Genomic DNA, 10,705 nt, shown 5'->3' on the forward strand with positions numbered 1-10,705 from the left:
AAAAAAAAAAAAAAAAATCATTGGTACCATTCCTTCCCCCCACCCCGCCCCACCCACCAAACTTATTGAAAGAGCATCGCTTTCCTCACTTTTCCTTCTCCCCTAACAGAAAAGCACTTAGATGAAGCTACAGGAAGCCAGAATTCTTTTGACTTGGTGGGTACCGGAGAGTTGGAAGAATCTAGATTGAGTATTCCTTGGCCTTTGGGGAGCTTGCTCTATGCAAAGTCACCTAGGAAATGATACTTCCCCCACTGTGAAACACTAGCTAGAGATGATAGACAAAAAGCACATTTGTTGTAATCTCCCTTTGACGGGATCTAGGTTGGGATAGATGTCGAAGCAGCTGCTTCTAGGTAGTCAACGAAGATGTCAACTAGTAAATGGCAACAGACAAGGAGGATCACAGCAGAGTTGTAAGATTCTAGATATCAAAAAGTGCAAGCAGTCTATTGTACTCAACATCGCATCCTCAGCAGCTGCCCAGTGCCCGGTTTTAACTTGCTGCTCAGTGTATGTGTCAGGTTTTAATCCCAATTCTGATACTACCTGTGCTATTCTTTTCACCTCTCTGAGTCTGTAAAGGATTATTTAAGAATTAACATAAACAAGATACAGAAAAGTGTCCTGCATGTATATGTAGTGCCTAACAAATATTGGTTGAACGTCAAAAGTGGCAAGGAGGCTCACTATGTTCTTATATGCTTTGCCTCCTTTCTCCCAAGCAAGGATGTCCTTGCCTAGCTCATCTGCTCCTCTCACCACTTTTGCCCTCACTCCCTCCACCTGTCCTCCAAATGACTCAAAATAATCAGCACTATTTATTATGCATCTACTATGTTCCAAGACAATGAGGATCAACTGAGCCTGCATTGCAGAATGGAAATTTCCAACTATGTTGTGTTTACAGCTAATGACATTTGCACCTAATGCAAAGGTTTGCAGACTTTACTGTTATAGAATAATTTGGAATACCTGTTGAAGATGCAGACATCCACCTCACCATACCTCCTAAGATTCCGCTTGAAAGGATCTGAGATAGGGGCTCTGGATCTGCATTTTTTATTTTTTACATCTCTATACATTATTTTACATAAATGTATAAATGGAGTCATGACATACATATTGAATTTTCACTTAAAATTTTTTTATTCCTTGTATTCCCTCTTCTCTTCCCCTACATTAACAACCTAGTACATTTCTTTAAATATTCTTATAATAGTGTATATCTACACTTAAAATAACATGTAATTGTATAAAAACATAATACATATCCATGCAGATATATATACACTCTAATACTGAGCTTTGGCATTGTCTTGAAAAGTGAGATTATATGCATATTTTTCTGCAGCTGTTTTTCTCAATACTTATGGCAGAGTTTCTCAGCAAGATGTGCATTGGCAAACAGTCTTAAGGTTTCTTCCCCTAGTATGCCACATAAATATTACCACTTTTTATGTGTAGCATGCCTATAGAGTGAAAAGGGAAGCATGGCCTAATGGAAACCATACATCTAATTCATTATTCTTAACAACTGCAAAAATCAGCATATGTAAAGGATCTCAGGTGTTTTTTTTTTTTTTTTTTTTTTCAGACCAAGTCTTACTCTGTCACCCAGGCTGGAGTGCAGTGGCACAATCTTAGCTCACTACAACCTCCACCTCCCTGGTTTAAGCAATTCTCCTGCTTCAGCCTCCGGAATAGTTGGGATTATAGGCATGCACTACCACACCGGGCTAATTTTTGTATTTTTAGTAAAGACAGGGTTTCACTATGTTAGCCAGGCTGGTCTTGAACTCCTGACCGCAAATGATCCAGGCCGCCTCTGCCTTCCAAAGTGCTGGAATTACAGGCATGAGCCACCATGCTTGGCCAACCTCAGATGATTTTGATGGTGGCTGACCACACTTTGGGAACACTGATATGAGGACATGCAGACATATGGTCCATGGGTAAGGATCGTAATCTGTTTGTGTTGCTATAAAGGAATACTGGAGGCTGGATAATGTATGAAGAAAAGAGGTTTATTTGACTCATGGTTCTGCAGGCTATACGGCTTCAGATGAGGGCCTTATGCTGCTTCCACTCATGGCAGAAGGCAAAAGGGAGCCTTCGTGCAGAGATCACATGGTTAGAGTGCAAGATGGGGCATCAGGGGAGAGAAAGGGATATGACGCTAGGCTCTTTTCAACAACCTGTTCTCAAGGGTGATAATTCACTCTCAGGAGAATAGCACCAAGCCATTTGTGAGGAATTCACTCATATGGCCCAAACACCTCCCATCAGGCCCCAAATCCAGCACTGTGACTCATATTTCAACATGACACTTTGCAGGTCCAAAGCCATACCCAAACCATAGCAGGGAGCTTATTAATTTATTAGCCTCCATGAAATTTAGAATTATAGAATGTGAGAGCTGAGAAGGAACCTCAGCCTGTCTCATGATTGAAGAAACTAGAGTTTGGACAGGTTAAGTAATTTGTCTCAGACACCAAGGAAGTGAATGGGGAAACGTGGAACAGAGCTCAGGTCTCTTGACTCATGTTTTAGACATTAAATGAATAAGTTATTAAATGAATTATTCCATATGAATAATTTCATATAGAAGGAAGAAATGCTACGTGCAAGGTAGACAGAAAGTACACAAGAAGCCTCATTTGGTGCAGGAGTTCATTTTACGGAAGCTACCTCCTAAATTTGGTAGAACAAAACCAGTCTATGCCCCCTCTCCTGCAAACCAACAGTTTGATTTTGATCATGTCAACTCACCTTTCTAACCAGAGTTTCTACTCTAGTACATCATTCAAGTATTTCTTGAGCAACTAAAACAGTGATGTTGTGGATAAAGCAGTAAACCAGATGCAAGGGTAAGGCCTGCTCCAGAAAACTTCCTACAAGGGCTAGAACGTGGCTAAATGATATCTCAGATCCTTTGGACAGTTCTAACATTCTATTAATCTGGGACAGTGGCTCACTCCTCCCTAACCCTATTTCTTTTTCCCTCAGAGTGTGCCTCACACCATCATCATGCTGCTTCTACTCAGTCTGACACATTTAATTGGTGAACCTATTAAGCAGGGTCTAGAGTCTGAATTCCTTGTTTTCTAAACTGCCTAGCTTATAGCTGGGGAATGCTAGGAAAATGCCAAGTTAGATGTTTACGTTTCTTGCCTCAAAAGGTTCACTGGATTCTGAGTTCACTGATGGGTTAGAACTGAAATCCCTCATCTCTTGCAGTGGGTCTAGTCTCCAGATTCGCTGCTGTGTCTGCTGATACCCTCGACGCCCCAGCACCAGCCTATCTGGCTCCCTATACTGCCACTGGCTACATTTTCAGGAGAAAACAGAGGAGATGCAGGCATTGTGTGGTAGGCCAAATAATCCCCCCCTCCCCCAAAGATGTCCATGCTATAATCCCTAGAATCTGTAAATATGTTACCTTACATGGCAAAAGAGACTTTGCAGGTGTAATTAAGGTTAAGAACCTTGAGAGGAGGGGATTATCCTGGATTATTCAAATAGGCTCAATATAATCACGAGTCCTTAAAAGTGGAAGAGGAAGGCAGAAGAGTTGCTGACTTTGAAGATTGAGGAAGGGGTTCATGAACTAGGGCGTGTGAGTGGCTTCTAGAACCTGGAAAGAACCCTCAGCTGACCGCCAACAAGGAAATGGAGATTTCAGTCTTATAGACTCAAGGAACTAAATTCTGCCAATGATCAATGTACAAGAAAATAGATTTTTCCCTTGAGCCTCCAGAAAAGAACGTAGCCTTGCTGACACTTTGATTTTAGACTGGTGAAATTCATGCTGAACTTATGACCTACAGAGTAGTAAAAAAAATAAATTTCTTGGTTGTACAGATTATTTTGTTAGAAAAGAAAAAAACCAAATTTTGTATTAAGATGCTAAATTGGTAGTAATTTGTTACAGCAGACACAATCTAATACAGATGCTTCTTGATTTACAATGGAGCTATACCCTGATAATCCCCATCATTATGTGAAAATGCATTTAATACCCCAATAAACCCATTGTAGAGTCGAAAAATCATATATCAAACCATTGCAAGTCAGGAACCACCTGTCCACACTGCTGGGGTGTGGAAAGTAGAAGAAAGAAAAGGGACACACACTCAGTTTCCCGGTGTGCCAAGAGACTTCCAAGCAGCAGAACCAAGTGAAAAATGCAAAGGGTGTTGATGAAAAGAAACTGAATGTCATTTGACTTGTCCTGAGTGAAGATCCTCAGTTATGCCCAACTTTTAACTATGTAAATAGCATAGAGACAGTATTCTTTTTAAAAAGGAATATACAAACCAACTGTATTTGGCTTTGGAGTCAAAGTTTACTATTAATAAAGGGAAAAGCAGATTTTCCACTCTTCCTCTTCACCAAATTCTGCAATACTCTCTGAATGTGTGTTATTCTGTCCCATAATTGATGTCATCATCATATATCTTCCAACTGGCCATAGTACCTTGAAGGCAGGGTTTGTATGTTTTTCAGCATTGTCACTCCAGCATCTGACATGGTGCTGGCACATAATTAGTGGATGAGTGAATAAATGCCACAGCTTCCATTTGAGGCTTAACATCTTTGCTTCCATTACTAAAATACTATTTGAATGACTCTTCCCTCACTGCAAATGCTATCTTCTTAAACGTCTTTATTAAGTACTCCTTTGCCTAAAAACTTTCATGATCTCCTTGTCAGCTACAGGAGAAACACTAAATTCAGTATCGTATCACTCACGGTCCTTCCTCACATGGCCTCATTAGCCTCACATTAGCCAGGTGTGGTGGCACCTGCCTGTAATCCCAGCTACTTGGGAGGCTGAGGCAGGAGAATCACTTGAACCTGGGAGGCAGAGGTTATGGTGAGCCAAGATCGTGCCATTGCACTCCAGCCTGGGCAACAAGAGCAAAAAAGGTATGCTTTCAGCTGTACCTTTCCCCCACTGGCTCTCTACATGCATTTATGTATGTATCTGCTTCCTCTTATTTTTTTTTTTTTCAAATTTTAGGTCTTATAGTGCAACCCACTAGTGGGTCATAAACTCAATTTAGAAGGCTATGACCAGCACATTTTAAAAGAGAACAGAAAATATCCAAGTATGTGGCACACAATAAACAGAAGCTGCACAAAACCTTGTTTCAGTTGCAAGTGCGTGTCAACTTAAAATTTATTTATTGTGGTCATGGCTGTAAACTGAGAATTCCTCAAGGACAGATTATGTTTTATTTTATTATGATTGTTGGCTTTCATTATTCCTAGTCCTTATCACAGTGGCTGGTAAAACAATTATAACTTTGTTCATTTGTCGAATGAACCAGACTGAACTAAGGGTATTTTGGAGTTAAAGACCATCAGGCTATGCCAACAGCACAAAGTCAAGTACTGTGGCTTTCCTCGAGGGATCAAGGCAGTCTGCCTGTCTCCACAGGACTCCCTCAGTTCTCCCACATTATCACAGCATATGCACTTGGGGCCCAACAGCAATGCCACTGCCGCCTCCCAGTCAATTCACAAACTGCTGTGAAACATCTCTGGGGTAGGGTTCGTGACCTTGACCCTAGAAGAAACCTGAAATATAGAGGCTTAGTCCTGGAACCAGGATGAGGGTGAGGCCACAGAGGCTTCTAGGGCACCAATTTTAAGGAGACATTCACTCTCAGGGTCGAGCAAGTAGTAACCCTGCATTCAGTCCTTTCCCTATCTTCTAACCAAGTTGGCGAAATCACACAAGCACAAAGAAGCACCAGGGCCTTTGCGGGAAGGCCAGCCTGGGTTCAGATTTTGTGATGTGCTGCGTTCTGGGTTGTGCAACTCTTCAGGCAAATTGCTTACCTTCCCTAATCCTCACGTTCCTCTCACCTCCTTCATTACCACGCTAATTCAAGCCATCAACCTCTCTCACCTGGATCACTGCCATAGTCTCTTAACTAGCCTCCCTGCCTCCACCCTTGTCCTCCTACAATTTATTCTCCACACCGTGCCAAACTGATTTTTTTTTTTTTTTTTTGAGATTACAAAACTGATTCTTTTAAAACGTTAGTGAGGCCGGGTGTGGTGGCTCACACCTGTAATCCCAGCACTTTGGGAGGCCTAGGTGGGCAGATCACCAGAGGTTGGGAGTTCGAGACCAGCCTGACCAACATGGAGAAACCCATCTCTACTAAAAATACAAAATTAGCCAAGTGTGGTGGCGCCTTGGGAGGCTGAGGCAGGAGAATCACTTGAACCCAGGAGGCAGAGGTTACGGTGAGCCGAGATCGTGCCATTGCACTCCAGCCTGGGCAACAAGAGCAAAACTCCGTCCCCAAAAAACAAAACAAAACAAAAAAAGTAGATGAGAGCATGGCCCTCGTCCACTCAAAGCCCTCTAATAGTTTCCCAGCTGTATCAGGGTAAAAGATTGGGCCTTGCAAGTCCCTATGGATTCCGGCCCCTACTGCCGCTCTAACTTTATTTCCTATTCCTCTCCTTCATATTATCTTGGTGAGGAGGCCAGGGGGCCTGAAACATTTCACATGTCCCCCAGGCATGCTCCCACCACAGAGCTTTTTTCCTTCTGTTTCCTCTGCCTGGGTGCAGTTCCCGCCTCTGACTGAGTGGCTCACACATTCTCTCATCTCCTGCAAGTCTTCGCTCAATTGTTACTTTCTCAGTAAGGCCCTTCCTAACCTCCCTTCAAAAAATATTAGCCCTCTACTTTCGCACTTCCTCCTTCCCTGCTGTATTTTGCTCTAAAATGCCTTGCACCACTTGACATACTCTGCTCCCAATAGAATATAAGCTCCTTGAGGATAAGAATTTTTGTCAGTTTTGATCACAGAGATCTCAATGGCTAAGACATAAGAATAGGGGCTCAAAACTATTGAATGAATGAATCAATCAATCAAATAGGGATAATAATAGCCCCTCCTAGAATTATGAGACTTAGATTAGAGGATGCTCAATAAATGGTAACTATTATGATTAAGGGACAATTAGGAACTCAAGACATTAGTTAAAGAATAACTAAGAAAAGGTTAAAAAGTGCAAAAGCCGTTTACGATGAGCAAAGGCAATAGGCACAGCGGAGGCATTCAGAGGGGAGTGGGGTGGTTGTGCCTGGAGTGGGCTGTGGAAGCTTCAGAGAGAAGGAAGGATTTTACTCGGGCCTTGAAGGCCTGATGATACTGCTATCAGCGTGAAGCGTGGAAAGGATAAAAGAGCACACGTGTTGGGGCGAAAAGCTTGCACACAAGCACATATGTGAGAGAGCACAAGACAGAGGCGCTTTCACCATCTCACACTCACTGCGGGAGAGACGCCAGGAAAAAAGGTAGCAAGAGAAGAGGTGCTCTCCTTTCTCCGCAGGTGCTTTTGTATATTTATCAGTTATCTTCGATGTAATGAGTTGACCACTAGCAAGCGGTAGATGCACACCACCACCCATTATCCAGCTAGCTGCCTTCCAAGCTCACTGCCTAAGCCAAGCCCAGTCCAACCAGCTGTCTACAGTAACCCACCCTTTCCCATGTGATTATATGTTATTCAAGAGACTGAGTGGTCTGAGTATACCCCAACTAATTACAAAGGAATCATAGTTGCATTCCTTTATGATTCATTGTATTAAAGTATTCTATGTCACAGGAACACAATAGACATAACAAAAATAGATATATTTTTGAGTCTCAGTTTACCTATACATGCACATAGTCTCCTCTACCAAGAATGCCCTTCTGTCACTCAATTTCCACAAGTCAAAGTCCAGTCAATGCCTCATGGCCAATTTCAAATGATACTGGATATCCATAGAAATTCTTACTAGATATCCATAATCCAAATTTGTCTCTCCTGTCCCTATAGTATACAAAACAATTTGTTATAGAATTCATAGTAGACCCATCTCCTATGAATATAAAGTTATTACTACATGCCAGTGATTATGGTGAGCTCTCCATAAATATTTGTGAATGAATGAATGAATGTATCTGTCTGTCTCCATTATATGAGCTTCTGAAGGCAGGAAGAAATTTCATTTTTTTAGCATAGCTTCTGTATTCCTCCATTCTCGCATTGCTATAAAGAACTACCTGACACTGGATACTTTATAAAGAAAAAAGATTTAATTGGTCCATGATTGGGGAGGCCTCAGGAAACTTACAATCATGGTGAAAGGTGAAAGGGAAGCAGGTACATCCTACTTGGCTGGAGCAGGAGGCAGAGCAAGAAGGGGGTGATGCTACATACTTTTAAACAACCAGGACTCATTAGAACTCACTATCACAAGAACAGAAAGGGGAAGTCAGCCCCATGATCCAATTACCTCCCACCAGGCCTCCTCTAACATTAGGGATTAAAATTCAACATGAGATTTGGGCAGGGACACAAATTCAAACCATATCAGCATCCTACTCATATTAGGTGCTGAATAAATAATTGCACCTTTGCTTATAAAAGGGATTGCCACTTAAAATCTTTGGTCAGAATAAGCTTAAAGATAAGATTAAGAGCAACTATTTTACTTATTTTTTAGAGACACAGTCTCAGTTTCTTGCCCAGCCTGGAGTGCAGTGGCAAAATCACAGCTCACTGTGGCCTCAAACTCCTGGACTCAAGTAATCCTCCTGCCTCCGCCTCCCAAGTAGCTAGGACTACAGGCACCCACCACCATGCTTGGCTAACTTTTTAAAATAATTTTGTAGAGACAGGGTCTTTTTATGTTGCCCTGGCTGGTCTGGAGCTCTCAGCCTCAAGAAATGCTCCCACCTGGGCCTCTTAAAGCATGGGATTACAGGTATGAGACACTATGCCTGGCCAAGAGAGCAACCATTGTGGTAATCAATACAAACAGAATTGTGTAGTTATGATAATAACTCCAGGACAGAAATTCTGAATTCTAAATGATGATTTCATAGAAACACCATGGAAGCATTTCAAATAGTATGGGTCAATGAAATGCAAAAACTAACTGTCTTGGCACATTCAGCTGCTATTAAAAAATACCTTAGATGGGTAGTTCATAAGCATAAACGTGTTTCTCACAGTTCTGGAGAGTGCGAAGTTCAAGACCAAGTATCGGGAGAACCCACTCCCGATGGTTACGTGAATTCTTTTCTATTTCCTAAGTGTCTCAGCTGTTTTGAGAAATAAAGGGAAAGAGCACAAGAGAGAGAAATTTAAAGCTGAGTGTCCAGGGGAGACATCACATGTCAGCAGGATCTGTGATGTTCTCTGAGCCGTAAAACCAGCAAGTTTTTATTAGCAATTTTCATAAGGGGAGGGAGTGCACGAATAGGGTGTGGGTCCCAGAGATCACATACTTTACAAGGTAATAAAATATCACAAAGCAAGTAGAGGCAGGGCGAAATCACAGGACCACAGGATGGGGCGAAATTAAAATTGCTAATGAAGTTTTGGGCACTTGTCATTGATAACATCTCATCAGGAAACAGCATTTGAGAGCAGACAACCTGTCTGACCAAAATTTATTAGGCGGGAATTTTCCTCATCCTAATAAGCCTGGGAGCGCTACTGGAGACCGGGGCTTATTTCATCCCTTCAGCTTCAACCATAAAAGACAGCATGCTTCTAAGGGGGCCATTCATAGGCCTGCCCTCGGGGGCGTATTCTCTTTCTCAGGAATGTTCCTCGCTGAGAAAAAGAATTCAGTGATATTTCTCCGATTTGCTTTTGAAAGAGGAGAAATATGGCTCTGTTTTGTCCGGCTCACCGGTGGCCAGTTCAAAGTTACCGCCCTTGTTCCCCGAACATCGCTGTTATCCTGTTCTTTTTTCAAGATCCCCAGATTTCATATTGTTCAAACACATATGCTCTATAAACAATTTGTGCAGTTGACACAATCATCACAGGGTCCTGAGGTGACATTCATCCTCCCCATCTTATGAAGAAGGTGACAGGATTGAGATTAAAGTAAAGACAGGCATAGGAAATCACAAGGGTATTGACTGGGGAAGTGATAAGTGTCCATGAAATCTTCACAATTTATGTTCAGAGATTACAGTAAAGACAGGCGTAAGAAATTATAAAAGTATTAATTTGGGGAACTAATAAATGCCCATGAAATCTTCACAATTTATGTTCTTTTGCCGTGGCTTCAGCCCGTCCCTCCGTTTGGAGTCCCTGACTTCCCGCAACAACCAAGGCACTAACCCATTTAGCATCCGGTGAGGGCTTGCTCTCTGCTTTGTAGATGGCACTTCCTTGTTGCATCCTTATATGGTGGAAGGGTTGAACAAGCTCCCTTAGGCCTCTTTTCTAAGGCCACTAATTCCATTCATGAGAGCTCTGCCCTCATGATCTCATTGCCTCTTAAAGTCCTCTTAAAGTCCACATCTCTTTTATTGATTGACTGATTGAGATGGAGTCTCGCTCTGTCACCCTGGCTGGAGTGCAGTGGCATGATCTCAGCTCACTGAAACCTCTGCCTCCTGGGTTCAAGTTATTCTCCTGTCTCAGTCTCCCAAGTAGCTGGAACTATAAGCACATGCTGCCACACCTGGCTAATTTTTTGTATTTTAGTAGAGACAGGGTTTCACTGTGTTGCCCAGGCTGGTCAAGAACTCCTAAGCTCAGGCAATCCACCTGCCTCGGCCTCCCAAAGTTCTGGGATTACAGGCATGAGCCACAGCGCCCGGCCAAATCCACATCTCTTAAAACTATTGCACTGGAAATCGGGTTTCAGCATATCTGT

The sequence above is a fragment of the Rhinopithecus bieti genome, unplaced genomic scaffold (genome assembly GCF_001698545.2).
Source record: "Rhinopithecus bieti isolate Rb0 unplaced genomic scaffold, ASM169854v2 scaffold_26302, whole genome shotgun sequence".
In the NCBI taxonomy this organism is placed as follows: domain Eukaryota; kingdom Metazoa; phylum Chordata; class Mammalia; order Primates; family Cercopithecidae; genus Rhinopithecus; species Rhinopithecus bieti.